Source organism: Pelophylax lessonae (genome assembly GCF_965119305.1).
Source record: "Pelophylax lessonae genome assembly, chromosome: 2".
NCBI lineage: Eukaryota > Metazoa > Chordata > Amphibia > Anura > Ranidae > Pelophylax > Pelophylax lessonae.
In genome coordinates, this window is record NC_138769.1 from 575,738,921 (window position 1) to 575,754,467 (window position 15,547).

General features: G+C 44.4%; 1 protein-coding gene across 3 annotated transcripts in view; it reads right to left on the reverse strand.

Annotated features, from left to right (window-relative positions):
- ARHGAP9 (Rho GTPase activating protein 9) overlaps window positions 1-336 on the reverse strand; it is a 231,938-nt gene extending 231,602 nt beyond the window's left edge. For all 3 annotated transcript variants that reach the window (XM_082244790.1, XM_082244789.1, XM_082244788.1), the window contains exon 1: window positions 229-336. The gene's annotated coding sequence lies outside the window, so the exon portion shown is untranslated. The remainder of the gene's footprint in view (window positions 1-228) is intronic.
- Between the last annotated feature and the right edge of the window lie 15,211 nt (window positions 337-15,547).

Sequence of the window (15,547 nt, forward strand, 5' to 3'; positions counted from 1 at the left end):
AAAATCACATCCCATTGAACAGTAAAATAGAGAAGTTAAACAAGAGGATTTATCTTGAGAGTTGCGAAAAACTATCGTAGTATATCGTAGTACCCTTATCTTCTAATTCTAATGTTCTACAGATCTTTGTTAAAATAAGCTCAGCTGTGCAGTGAGTGTTCAGTTACTTACAACCTGATACCATCCGCAGCCCCTAGATTTGTAAGGTACAAGATGTTTGTCACTTACCAAGTTAAGCCAGAGAGATAGAGAGGAAATATAATGCGTCAGCACAAGATGATTTTCATGGTTGCTCTTTTCGGTAGATCTCTAGTGAAGTACGGTGGAGGAAGTGTGTGCGTGGGCTTTAGGTTTTTCACAGCAGATCTCACCACCAGGCACGAAGGAGGAAAAGAAACCACACTCTGTATATGAGAGGATAGGGTTCTGTGAAGTGGGACAATCATCACCACTTCCTGCTCTGTAATATAGTCTCTCTTTTTCTCTGCTGTACTTTTAAGTTCATCATCCACACCCTTTCTAAAATTCACCTGCATCCCCAACACATTTATTTTTTTTCCATACAAACTTTTTTTATTGGTTTTCGAGACTAAACATAACATAACAAAGAACAAAGCATGCCAACATACAAATGCAGACTATAACACTGGTACAGAAGTGCAAGGGTGTATATCATGGGTGTCCAACCTTTTGGCTTCTCGGGGCCACACTGAGTGTAGAGAAATTTTCTCGGGCCGCATATAAAATATATACTATAGTTAAGGTATATAAGTAATAAAATGCCACATCGCCCTTCCCGCGCCGCCGTGCCCCCTGCACTAATTTAGCACAACTAGAGGATGATCAAATGAAATGGAATCAGTATACAGAGGTTTACTTCTCCTGAGAGATAATAAAGGAACACTCTTACCACCATGACCACTTCAGCCATTTGAAGTGTTAATGGTGGTAGGAGTCAGAAACACTGCACATTCTCGCCTCCCCCCCCCCCCCCCAGGCAGCCTTTGCCTACCGTTAGTTGGAAGCTGCTGTGGCCGTGCTCCCGACCCGACTTCCTTCCTCCCCAGCAACAGAAAAAATTGTTAGGGGGCAGTGGGCCGCATTGCCTGCGGTTCCGGGCCGCAGGTTGGACATGCCTGGTGTATATCATAACTGTGTGATCGCCATCATATAGCGTGAATCGAACAAGAGCTACACCGTAATTAACAACAGCAGACATATCATTTGAAAAAGTGCACCAATGACTATAAAACAAAACCCATAAGTCAGATAGTAGATCAAACATTAAAATGTGTATAGATAACCTGCTTGTATCATAAAACAACCAAAGTATCTGCATGACTTTGAATAAAAAGAAATACAAAAGGAAACATATAACTAAAGGTAGAATAAACATTATGCGGGTGAATCACCCACTGGCCACCGAGTGCTGATCCGAGCCAGGGACACAAAAGAGAGTAAAACACAGTAAAGAGGATTTTCTTAAAAGTACCATTACTAAATCATCCTGTGGTCCAATTCTCCCATTTCTTATGATATATGTGCATAGTATCATATATGGTATGGTGAACTCGCTCCATGCACCTAATCGCCTCCATCCTCAAAAGCACCTGGGCCCATATTTTTTATTTTTTTTACTTACAGAGCTAGTGTCAAATGCTAAAGCTAGGAGCTTATATTAAAATACACCATCACTGTAAAAGATGGTTTATGCTTTACAATAAAAGCATAAACATACAAGTAATAGGACTTTCCCAGAGCCTCTCCAATCCTATGGCACTCCTTACCCCAATCTGTCCGATTATCTCCTACTCTATTAGCTTTTAGACGATCCTTTAAAACTCTCCTCTTCTAAGAAGCCTATCCTACCCACACTTAACAACCATACTTCCATTTTCTCCACCAGCCCATCCCCCACAGTTATTGCCTTTTGTTTCACTTGATTCTCCCTTCTAGATTGTAAGCTCTAACGAGCAGGGCACTCTAATTACTCCTATATTAAATTGTATTGCAACTGTATTGTCTTCCCTCATATTGTAAATCGCTGCGCAAACTGTTGGCGCTATATAAATCCTGTATAATAATAATAGGTGTATGGTACTATGCCAACATAGTACATGTTTCGGGGGTAGACTAATCATCCAGCAGAACTTTTAACTGCTGGGGATCCACTAATCAGATCTCCTAAATCTACTTCTCAACTCTGCTCTGTACTCTCTATAGTATTTCTCCTTCTGGTGTGCCTGAGAAAGTCTTATTTACTATAATATAAATTAATATTACATAAATATCATGTAAGTGGAAACTATTCAGGCTAATGAAAATGGGCAGATCTATGAACTGCAAGATATAATAATTGTGCAGCTTTGTTGTACAAAACTTGTAGGCAGGTTGCAATGCGTAGGTTCTAGTGAGTTGGTAGCTAGCCCAGGTCAGGGGAAAGGGCTAACTGTTGTAAGCTCAATTCTCCAGCTTTTTGGTCCAAGCCAGCCCACCTGTGCTAAAAAAAAGAGGGAAGGCTGAGGTCCAAGGGGCCTTTGGTAGCCAATTTGGTTGGTTCTGTTTTCACTCATGGCTCGTGGTGGGGGTAACTGCTGTGGCTTGGAGAATGCCAAGATGGACTATCATCCCATGGAGGTATGCCTGGGCAGCAAAACTATAGTAGTTTAGATTAGGAACAAGGATGTTGTTGTTCATATTGACCTGTTATGCTGCAACCTGTTCAGTAAAGTTACAAATGAAGAGGAAGTAAACCGCTGCCTTGTTTTTTTTTCCTGACCTGCAAATAAAGGCATATTATGGTAGTATGCATCGGATACTAGCACATTATGTGAAACTTACCTGCAATGAAGCTGGAGGCCGCATCCATTTTGACCCGTCTTCCTTCCGGGTCCGCAGACTCCAGCTGTGTGACTGGCCGAAGTCACGTGACGTCACTCGGCGGGAGCCGCCGGTCAAGGCACAGGCCTCTGAAGAAACGGCATGGCTGGCCGTTACTTTAGAGAGCATGTACACATGCACGCGAGAGCCACCCATCACGGCACAGGCCTCTGAAGAAATGGCATGGGTGGCCGTTCGTTCGAATCGCATGCGCCAATGACGTCATCGGCTGCATATACAGTAAATATCTCCTAAACAGTGCACATTTAGGAGATATTTACATCAGCTAAAAGTATTTGATCCCCTGCTGATTTTGTACGTTTGTCCACTAACAAAGAAATGATCAGTCTATGATTTTAATGGTGGGTTTATTATAACCTCCCTGGCGGTATGATTGTTTCCGATTTTAGGTGCTGAAAGCGGTACCATTATTTTGCTAGTAATTCTTAAGAACGAGCAGCCCAAACCAACTATTTACCTATGATTTTTTTTTCACTGTGCGTTCTTCTTTATAACATCTCGGGTATGATAAAGTTTGAAACACAAAATCATAAATTATAATATAATAAATTACTATAAATAAGTTAAAATATATATATATATATATATATATATATGTATGTGTGTATACATTTTTATATATATATAATATTGTGACAGGAAGTCAGGTAAATCTGTGGGTGTTGTCACAGACGGGAGATACATTTCTGCCTTGTTTAGAAAATTCACCAATTACTATCAGGTGTCGGCTGCAGAGGTAGCCAGAAAGGTTTAGGACGTTGGAAAGCTTCAGCTATTCAGAATGAGGCAATTAATGCCTCTGTAAGTTATCCAGAGGATGACTACTGATTGCTGCCTCCTGAGGCTTTTTGCGTTAAGGAGAGCAGTGAGCTGAGAAAGACTTCTGAAGGTGAGGTGGTGTTGACTCTTTCTGTGTGAAAAGAAAAACAAATAGTATATTGGTTTTCTGCTGTATGACCAGCAGTGTCTGCCCAGCAGTAGGTTGTGACAGACTCCATAGGTAGGTTCCTGTGTTGTGAAGGTAGACGCCCCAAGTGGCCAGGGTTTATTTTATGTTTTGTTTGATTTATGCTGTTTGGATGCTTGCACTTTTTTCCAGCAAATTGAAAGAATAAAAATAGACCGCTGTTTTCAACCACTCCTCGGCTGTGTCTCTGTGTAGCGAACCCATCCAGGGGGTCACCCACACCCACTACCAAGCCAACCCCTTACAATATATATATATATATATATTACAGTAAAACTGCAGGAAAGGGCACTGGGGAGCAAACTAATGTCACAACTAATTTATTTTGTTGTGTAATCCAATAGGATTACAATATATCAGTGTGTTTGTGTGTTTTACTATTTGAATTTGCCGCCGGTTCCACCCCCTTGCGAGCGTCACGTCGCAGGAGACGGAAGCCGGGGCTCACAGCATCGGGCGGAAGATCTGGCCGCCGTATGCTGCAGGGACACATCGCGGGATCCCAGGGACAAGGTAAGTAACCTCTCCCAGGATCCAGCGATGCTCCCTGGCGGTACCCCGAGTGTGGCTCGGGGTAACCGCTAATGGCACTAAAATTTCACCCCAAGCCACACTTGGGAATACCACTAAGGAGGTTAACAGTGAGAGACAGAATAACAACAACAAAAAATCACAAAAAAACGCATTTCAGAAAAGTTATAGATGTATTTGCATTTTAATGAGTGAAATAAGCATTTGATCCCCTATTAGCCAGCAAGATTTCTGGCTCCCAGGTGTCTTCTATACAGGTAATGAGCTGACATTAGGAGCACTATTTTAAAGGGAATGCTCCTAATCCCAGCTTGTTACCGGTATAAAAGACACCTATCCACAGAAGCAATCAATCAGCTTCCAACCTCCCCACCATGGCCAAGACCAAAGAGCTGTCAAAGGATGTCAGGGACAAGATTGTAGACCTACACAAGGCTAAAATGGGCTACAAGATCATCGGCAAGCAGCTTAGTGAGAGGGTGACAACAGTTGGTGAGATTATTCGCAAATGGAAGAAACACAAAATAACTGTCAATCTCCATCGGTCTTGGGCTCCATGCAAGATCTCAGCTCGTGGAGTTAATGATCATGAGAACGGTGAGGAATCAGCCGAGAACTACACAGGAATATCTTGCCAATGACCCTAAGGCAGCTGGCACCATAGTCACCAAGAAAACAATTGGTAACACACTACCCTGCGAAGGACTAAAATCTTGCAGCGCCCACAAGGTCCCCCTGCTCAAAAAAGCATAGGCCCTTATATAGTTGGATAATGAACATCTGAATGATTCACAGAAGAACTGTGTGAAAGTGTTGTGGTCAGATGAGACCAAAATCCAGCTCTTTGACATCACCTCAACTCGCCGTGTTTGGAGGCGGAGGAATCTTCCTATGACCCCAAGAACACCATCCCCATCATCAAACATGGAGGTGGAAACATTATGCTTTGGGGGTGTTTTTCTGCTAAGGGGACAGGACAACTTCATCGCATCAAAGGGAGGATTGACGGGGCCATGTACTGTCAAATCTTGGGTGAGATCCTCCTTCCCTCAGCCAGAGCATTGAAAATGGGTTGTGAATGGGTATTCCAGCATGACAATAACCCAATACACACTGCCAAGGCAACAAAAGAGTGGCTCAAGATGAAGCACATTAAGGTTTTGGAGTGGTCTAGTCAGTCTCCAGACCTTAATCCCATAGAAAATATATGGAGGGAGCCGAAGGTTCCAGTTACCAAACTTTAGCCTCGAAACCCTAATGACTTGGAGAGGATCTGCAGAGAAGTGGGACAAAATCCCTCCTGATATGTGTGCAAACTTGGTGGCCAGGGCCGGACTGGGAAAAAAATTTAGCCCTGGAAATAATTTCATACCAGCCCCATAGCATTATTATACCGCCCCAACAGCATAACACCATTATTTTCTTGTTCATAAAAGGGAAACCATGTATTTTAAAGCACATTTGAAGAGTGTATTATATATATAGATAAGACAGATATGGAAGCGCATAGGGCTTTAGATACATAGATATATATATATATATCTATCTATCTAAAGCCCTATGCGCTTTCATATCTGGGGAGTCTGGCACAGCAAGCAGCTTGCTATGGGGGCACCCGAGCCGAGCCGCAGCTCTGTATGTCTGTTAAGACACGGAGCTGCCGTTTGGCCCCGCCCCTCTCTTGCCTGATTGGCTAACTGACTTTGCTTGACAGCCATGGCAGCCAATGGCACCGTGGCTGTGTCTCAGCCAATCAGGAGGGACTCGTGGACATCGCTGGATAGAGAGGAACCTCAGGTAAGTATTAGGGGGTGCTGGGGAGGCTGCTACACCCAGAAGGCTTTTTATCTAAATGCATAGAATGCATTAAGATCAAAACCTTCTGACTTTACAACTCCTTTAAAGCTGTTTGTACACCTATTAGAATTCAAAAGCCAGTGCGTGGGCGGGGCGTACTCGGCCTGCACGCCTGGGTATCTTTTGCAATTAATGCCCAGGACCAGGTGGAGACTGAAGTCATGAGAAGTATCTATCATTAAGGCAGTTCCTCGACTTAGAGATGAGCCTTCACTGTGTGCATTAAAGTAACACACAGTATTCCTCTGTGAAGTATCTTGTCCCATGTCACTACACACTGTACCTTGTGGGTTGGATTAGGAGGGACGTGCTGAGCCTGCGCCCACTCCACCAGTCCAGGGTACCTCTGTTATCTCACTCCCAGTAATAGAACGTGGTCCCGCCATGCACATAGCACGGACCTCACACGTGCACTTAATAACTACTTCACTTTCTGTACCTTGTGACCAGGTCATGAATCAACGTATCGAGATACCAACCGCTAGGAAGGGAGGCAGGACAGCGACCACCTCGCTACCAGAGGACATGTCACCTTACCAAGTACCACGCCTAACGACTGCTTGCTTTGTGTCTTGAACTTGTACTTGGTTACTCTTAGCAACTGTACTCCTCTCCCTTGTCTTGCCAAGTTTTTTGCAGTAGTGTTACTTCTTACCTCATAGTGCTTTACAGATCCAGATTATTTTTGATGCGCCAGAACCAACATGCACCCCTTTAAATAACTTCAGTCCAGGTTCAGAACAGTTAAAGTGGAAGTAAACTTCCATTGATTGTTTGTACCTATAAGTAAACCTATAATAGGGCTTACCTATACAGTAAGGGAAAAAAGTATTTTATCCCCTGCTGATTTAAGGAATTAGTAAAGGATTAGTCTATAATTTTAATGGTAGATTTATTTTAACAGTAAGAGACAGAATTAATACAAAATAAATCCAGAAAAATGAATATCAAAAAAGTTATAAATTGATTTTCATTTTAATTAGTGAAATAAGCATTTGATCCCTTCGCAAAACATGACTTAGTACTTTGGTGGCAAAACCCTTGTTAGCAACCACAGAGGTTAGACGTTTCTTGTAGTTGGCCACCAGCAGGGCCAGACTGGCCTACCGGGATACCGGGAAATTTCCCTGTAGGCCGGCCCTGGGGCTGCTAAGGACCTGTAAAAAAAATGGCTGCGGCTGGCCAGACATACGCACTGCGCATGCACCGACGCCGTTCGGGAAAGCCCGTACACGTTCGGCTATTCCCAGGCAGACGGCACATGCGCGGTGACATGTTGGCACTGGGCAGCGCCATTTTTAAATGTAAGGCGCCTCACCAGCACATTATGAAACACTTACCTTACCTTAGAACGAAGCTCCTTCAGAGGCGCTCGGGCTCCGCTGAGGGAGCTGACATATTCCCTCACATAAACATCAGAGCATTTGTCTTTGTGTCAGGAATTAATGCGATTTTGCGTGTTTTCCACGACATACAGTAACGTGAACCAAGCCTTGGACAGGGGTGCCTCAAGACTGAAAACACTTTTCAAGGGCGCCCCGACTGGAAAAAGGTTGAGAAACACTGAGATAGTGTATTACAGGATTTTAAACAGTAGAGACCAGGGATCTCAAACTGGTGGCCCTCCAGCTGTTGCATAAATACAATTCCCATGAGGCATTGCAAAGCTAACAGTTACAAGCATGACTCCAATAGGCAGAGGCATGATGGAACTTGTAGTTCCACAACAGCTAGAGGGCCGCCAGTTTGAGACCCCTGGTAATGACACTTATTTTTAATGTTTTACATAGCTTTATCTGTAAAGGGGGCCAGCCTGAAGTGATCTAGCAGGACTTCATTTTCTGACTAAAGTTCCAGTTTAAGCAATAAAGACAAAAATGACAGTTTTGGCTACTCACCAGAATAGGTTAACACTAAATTATAAAAATATCGCCTTCAATCCTAATGCTCATGCCTTCAACAGTTTCCTGCAAGTGAGATCTTTCCATTCTCAAAATGTTAAAGAAAAGCTAGAGAGTGTAGGAATATAAAATAAGAACATTGTGAGTTTTTAGAAAATTACTTAGGATAATTCCTATGGTATAATAAAATGTTTTTGCTAGTTTCCTCTAAATGAGTCATATTTCATCTTCTGGTCTGACCAGTCACAATCACACAGGGTTTAATTTCAGCTCAGACGAGGACTAATTTGAGACCACAGGCAAACTTCACTTATCTCCAGTTAGGTCCATGATATCCGATTTCTCTTGCAACAGTGCCACTGATTGTGAGGATTCATTTGATACAATGCGGTGTAGATTTTCCTTTCATAATAAAACATACAGACTTATTTTCCATGACAGTGTTAACCCTTTATATGACAGATGGTATGTAACTAACATACCTAACAGTCCTAGTATTGCTTGTTTTTCTTGTCTTTTGTCCCCCATTAGGGAGATTCATAGTTGGTAAGGTTGAATAAAGACACCAGTCCACCCAGTTCAACAATTGACTGTGTGTCAGTCAATGTTGATAATCGTGTCCCGTATGTTGTGTTCACTAAGATGCAGTCTTTTAAAACTATCAATACTTTCCGCTAACACCACCAATTGTGAAAGGGAGTTCCACATCCTTATCGCCCTCACAGTGAAAAATTCCCTACGCAGCTTAAGGTTAAACCGCTTCTCCTCCAATCTCATTGTGTGGCCCAGTGTCCTCTTACAGTCCCTGAGACTGAATAGTTTCCTAACTATGCTGGGATCACCATTGAGATATTTGTATATTGCTATCATATCTCTTCCCAAGCGTCTCTTCTCCAGGGAGAATAAGTTTAGTGCTTTTAGTCATTCCACGTAATTGAGGTTCTCCAGTCCCTTTATTAATTTAGTTGCCCTTCTCTGGACTCTTTCCAGCACATCTTTCCTGAGGATTGGTGACCAGAATTGGACAAAATACAATACAGTAGAAATTCACTCTCTCTATTTGCCCGGTTTATAACTATCACTAGGAGTACAAATGAAAGAAAACCCAAAATTTTGGGTTGTCGCCAGAGCAGGAAAAGAGATTAAATCCTGCAATGGGGAGTCCTGGTAACATCCAGGGATTCCCGTTCATTTTCCTCTCACCTCCTGGTTTGGCTATGAGAATGGAGGTGAAAGGAAATCTCCAAAATGAGACACAGAAAGCAAAAAAAATAAAATAAAAAAAACAGGTGTTATAACTCCCCAATTCTATCTAAATTAAAAGAAAAGTTTTGCCTTTAGTTCTAAATTAAAGAAAAGCAGTCAGGTATATCAGAAATCCTTATCCACTCAAATAGCTATTTCAACCTCCACCAACCAGCCTCTTTACCACCTGGCCAGTGGGTACTCCAAGTCAAATGGGAGCAAGAAAACCCAGCCCCCTACCCCCTACCAAAATCATATTCTGCCAATACCTACTCCATCATGTTCCAAATCTTCATCACAATGCAAAATTTGGCATTGTCAGGAGCCTGACAACTTGGAATCAGTGGCGGCTGGTGCTCAAAATTTTTGGGGGGGCGCAAAAAGAAAAATGTAATAGGTATTGCTTCGCGCCAAAAAACGCAGTAAAAAAATTGCGTGACTTTGAAGCTGTGCCCCCTTCAATGCAATGAACACTGTGCTGTGCCCCCTTCAATGCAATGAACACTGTGCTGTGCCCCCTTCAATGCAATGAACACTGTGCTGTGCCCCCTTCAATGCAATAAACACTGTGCTGTGCCCCCTTCAATGCAATAAACACTGTGCTGTGCCCCCACAATGCAGAGTTCAGCGTGCATGCCCCTTTTAATTCAGAGCGCCACAGCATTGTCCCCAATCACTGCAGAGCGCCACAGCATTGTCCCCAATGATTGCAGAGTGCCCACAGCATTGTACCCCAATGATTGCAGAGTGCCACAGAATTGTACCCCAATGATTGCAGAGTGCCCACAGCATTGTACCCCAATGATTGCAGAGTGCCCACAGCATTGTACCCCAATGATTGCAGAGTGCCCTCAGCATTGTACCCCAATGATTGCAGAGTGCCACAGAATTGTACCCCAATGATTGCAGAGTGCCCACAGCATTGTACCCCAATAAATGCAGAGTGCCCACAGCATTGTACCCCAATGATTGCAGAGTGCCCTCAGCATTGTACCCCAATGATTGCAGAGTGCCACAGAATTGTACCCCAATGATTACAGAGTGCCACAGAATTGTACCCCAATGATTGCAGAGTGCCACAGCATTGTACCCCAATGATTGCAACGTGCCACAGCATTGTACCCCAATGATTGCAGAGTGCCACAGAATTGTACCCCAATGATTGCAGAGTGCCACAGCATTGTACCCCAATGATTGCAGAGTGCCACAGCATTGTACCCCAATGATTGCAGAGTGCCCTCAGCATTGTACCCCAATGATTGCAGAGTGCCACAGAATTGTACCCCAATGATTGCAGAGTGCCCACAGCATTGTACCCCAATAAATGCAGAGCGCCACAGCATTGTACCCCAATAAATACAGAGCGCCTCCGCATTGTACCCCAATAAATGCAGAGCGCCACAGAATTGTACCCCAATGATTGCAGAGTGCCACAGAATTGTACCCCAATGATTGCAGAGCGCCACAGCATTGTACCCCAATAAATGCAGAGTGCCCAGAGCATTGTACCCCAATGATTGCAGAGTGCCACAGCATTGTATCCCAATAAATGCAGAGCGCCACAGCATTGTACCCCAATAAATGCAGAGTGCCACAGCATTGTACCCCAATGATTGCAGAGTGCCCACAGCATTGTACCCCAATAAATGCAGAGTGCCCACAGCATTGTACCCCAATGATTGCAGAGTGCCCTCAGCATTGTACCCCAATGATTGCAGAGTGCCACAGAATTGTACCCCAATGATTACAGAGTGCCACAGCATTGTACCCCAATGATTGCAGAGTGCCACAGCATTGTACCCCAATGATTGCAGAGTGCCATAGAATTGTACCCCAATGATTGCAGAGTGCCATAGAATTGTACCCCAATGATTGCAGAGTGCCACAGCATTGTACCCCAATGATTGCAGAGTGCCACAGCATTGTACCCCAATGATTGCAGAGTGCCCACAGCATTGTACCCCAATAAATTCAGAGCGCCACAGCATTGTACCCCAATATATACAGAGCGCCTCAGCATTGTACCCCAATAAATGCAGAGCGCCACAGAATTGTACCCCAATGATTGCAGAGTGCCACAGAATTGTACCCCAATGATTGCAGAGTGCCACAGCATTGTACCCCAATGATTGCAGAGCGCCACAGCATTGTACCCCAATAAATGCAGAGTGCCCACAGCATTGTACCCCAATGATTGCAGAGTGCCACAGCATTGTATCCCAATAAATGCAGAGCGCCACAGCATTGTACCCCAATAAATGCAGAGTGCCCACAGCATTGTACCCCAATAAATGCAGAGTGCCCACAGCATTGTCCCCCAATAAATGCAGAGTGCCCACAGCATTGTCCCCCAATAAATGCAGAGTGCCACAGCAATGTACCCCAATAAATGCAGAGTGCCACAGAATTGTACCCCAATGATTGCAGAGTGCCACAGAATTGTACCCCAATGATTGCAGAGTGCCACAGCATTGTACCCCAATGATTGCAGAGCGCCACAGCATTGTACCCCAATAAATGCAGAGTGCCCACAGCATTGTACCCCAATGATTGCAGAGTGCCACAGCATTGTATCCCAATAAATGCAGAGCGCCACAGCATTGTACCCCAATCAATGCAGAGTGCCCACAGCATTGTCCCCCAATCAATGCAGAGTGCCCACAGCATTGTCCCCCAATCAATGCAGAGTGCCCACAGCATTGTCCCCCAATCAATGCAGAGTGCCACAGCAATGTACCCCAATAAATGCAGAGTGCCCACAGCAATGTACCCCAATCAATGCAGAGTGCCACAGCAATGTACCCCAATAAATGCAGAGTGCCCACAGCAATGTACCCCAATCAATGCAGAGTGCAGCGTGCGTGCTCCCTTCAATTTAATGCACTTACCTGGCGGCGGGTTCTTCCCTCCTCGATCCTCTCTCCGGCGGCGGCGGCGGGAAGGAGAGCGGCTTCTCCCTCGTCCTCCGAGCGGCGGTGACGGTGAGTGACTGACTCACGCACCGGCACCGCCCCCATTGTGACGTCAGGGATCGGATGTCCTGGATGATGATTGGTCCAGGCTGGAGACTGGACCAATCACAGCCAGGATATCCGAAAGTGGGGGTGTCCAATCGCAAGGACTTGCGATCGGGTTACGCCCCCAGAAGGCTGCCGATCGGCGCCTCTTCTGGGACGTAACCCCACCCCCACCCCCCCCTAGGCACCACTTCCCCTACAAAGGCCGGCGAACGCAATTTTTTTTTTTTTATAAACTTTATTTGTTCGCTGTCATTTTTTTTTTTATTTTTTTTTAGGGGTAGGGGGGCGGCGCCCTGGCGCCCGCTATGCACGGGCCGCCACTGCTTGGAATACAAATTAAGCGTAACTTTTTTTCCCCTCTAAGTGATCTATGTACATTACAAGGATTATAACAAACTTTGTTGCAGATTTCTACCTTTTGTTATTCTGAAGAAATCCCTGTTTGTTCCTCTGTGCCCCTGTGCTGAGTGTGTCTAATGGGAGTGGTTTCATAATTATCAATCAGCTGTGGCACGTGCAGGACTCTAATAAGGAAGCTGGGCCTATTGGGAGTATCTCACCAAAAATGCCTTTTTTTTGTTGCAGGGGATGCCTGAAATCTGACTTGTATCTTAGTAATTTTTTAAAAACATTCAATTACAATATGACGTGTCGCAATTGTATATGCTTTATTTTTTTTTTCTTTATTTGCTATTTTTTCCCCACAAAAGTGGAGTTACCCTTTAAAGTAGAACAAAAAAGTAAATGTTGTTTTCATTTTGAATGGAGTATGGAAGGATTATAGCTCCTATCAGTTTTTTTTTTGCCATCTATGTCCCATTGAAAAGATTTCTTTTCACTTCCTGTCCCATAACTAAACAGAAATTGAGAGGAAATCCCTGGAAAGTAAGAGAATCCCTGGTTGTCACCAGGGTCACTCTCTATAGCTGTTTTGGGAACAAAACAAAAAAATTACCTTTTGCCTATATTTTAAAGGACTCAACAAAAATGATCTTACAACCACAGGTTAGCTAAAGTGGGGCCTTTCCCACCCCCACCCCCCCAGGAAGGGATTGATTCAGGTGCTCCACATAGGAAAAATAATTGCTGCCTAAACAACAATGCATTTTAAGGCTGGGTTGACACTTATGCAAATTGGCTGCAGGTTTCTCCGCATCCAATGCGCATGACAGGGGTGTGACCGGCTCTCAATGGAGCCAGTTCACACACCTCCGGGGCAGCCGCAGCCTGCACTAGAAAAGGGTCCTGTGCATCTTCTGGTCTGCTTCAGGTCCGAATTCAGGCAAAAAGTCAGACCTGATTCGCACCTGAAACGGAGAACAGGGATGCATTGGACCACCTGCTGTGAGCTGCGGCCACAACTAGTCTGAACCAAGCCTAAGGCCCACCATACACAGTGCAAATTTCTTTCCTGCGCATGATTCCCCCATCAACACAGACAGTGCTAACAGGGAAATCCCTCCTGCCGAGCAATTATCTTCTCCTGACGTGGGGGGTGCGGGCAAAGCCGCCCCCCCGGGGAAGACAGTGATTCTTGCTAGCCCCTAAAGCAGCCGCTAGTGAAAATCGCAAGATAATCCGGCATTTCAGTTAAATCGCACCACGTTTGGGGTGCTATTAGGAACGGCCCCCAAATGCTGCATGTTTTGCTGCGATTTTAGTGCGATTTGGAAGTGTGGGCAGAACCAAGATGATTCCAAATCCAAATCGCTAAGTGTGAATGGGGCCTAAGTCCTGTTTCCATTTCTCTTGGTAGCCTTGCACAATAATTCGATTAATTTGAAGCAAACCTGTTATATCCACTAAAGTATGTAAACCAGAAACATACATTGAAGAGATACAGCTCAGGTGAGTCATCCACTGGTGTACCTTATCCTGCACAGAAAGCAGGTGCTGGCTCTGCATGCACAGCGTGTGAATAGAAGAAATCTGAACGGCCGCTACAAAAAGCTATGACTAAGCACCAGTGTGTAACGCTCCTGCGTTTTATGCATGATGTGGATTTTTAGCTGCAGAAATATTCCACTTCAGTAGTCATGTAGAGAAACGCTGAGACACCAATCCCAACTCTCAATGACTCATCATGTGTGGATGATCTCAATTCAGCAAGTAAATACACACACTCAATAAGATGTTTCCTAGAGTGACTTATGTATATAGTAACACAGTGATGATAGGCTGAAGAGACAGGTTGGGTAGAGATGGTAGATGACAGACACTTGAAAGGAAATGTTCTTGAAAGTAAGATAGTAGCAGATGGGATGCAGATAGGTTTAGCAATCATGTATGGTAGCAGATGACAGAGTAGCAGGTGGACATACAAGAGAGATCAACCCAGTGCAAGAACAGGTGGTAGTAGGCTCAAGAGCTAGCAATCTTAGATAATGCAGATGTAGTAATAGTCCTTAGTATGCAGAGCTAGATAGTGTAAGCTTTAGTATGAAAGTTATAGAGGTTTCCCCTGTGGGGTACTTATCACTAATAGCAATGTAGCAGAGGAGAGGTTCGGCAAGAGCGGATGATCCGGTAGCGGGATACAGGGATCAGCGCAGCGTGGTTCCGACAGCGAGGTATGCTTGCAAGCATGAGAGCTTCAAGACAGGTTAGTATCAAGGCACAAAGCAGTTTGAACGAACACATGTGAGTGAGAGCCGGCGATCTAAATAGCCATCCAGTCCGGCGCTCAGTGATGACAGCATCAGTCTTAAAGGTGTATGCGCACCTTACCAAAAGAGAATGGTGGGGCGCATACACTTATGAAAGAGTAATTAGGGTACCCAAAGGTACCAGAACATTACACAGTGAAGGTGTGAAACGCGTCAGCTTTCTTGTTCCTGTTCTATGTTGTCATATGAATTTTAATTCATTCCAATAAATGTGATTGCATCTGTGTGCGGCCATTCAGATTTCTTCTATTCACAAAGTACGTAAACCAATCATATACTAATATTAGTGGTTATGTGCAGGTGCCTTATGGTGCTTTTAAGTACCAAGGCTTATTTTCAAATCAGTTATTTTGTTCCTGGGTAGGACCCAGGAGCATAGAGCGCCTTGTATTCTTTGAAAAGAATACAAGACATTTATTGAATGGAGGAACTGCTCGCTGTGCTCCATCCCGACTGTCA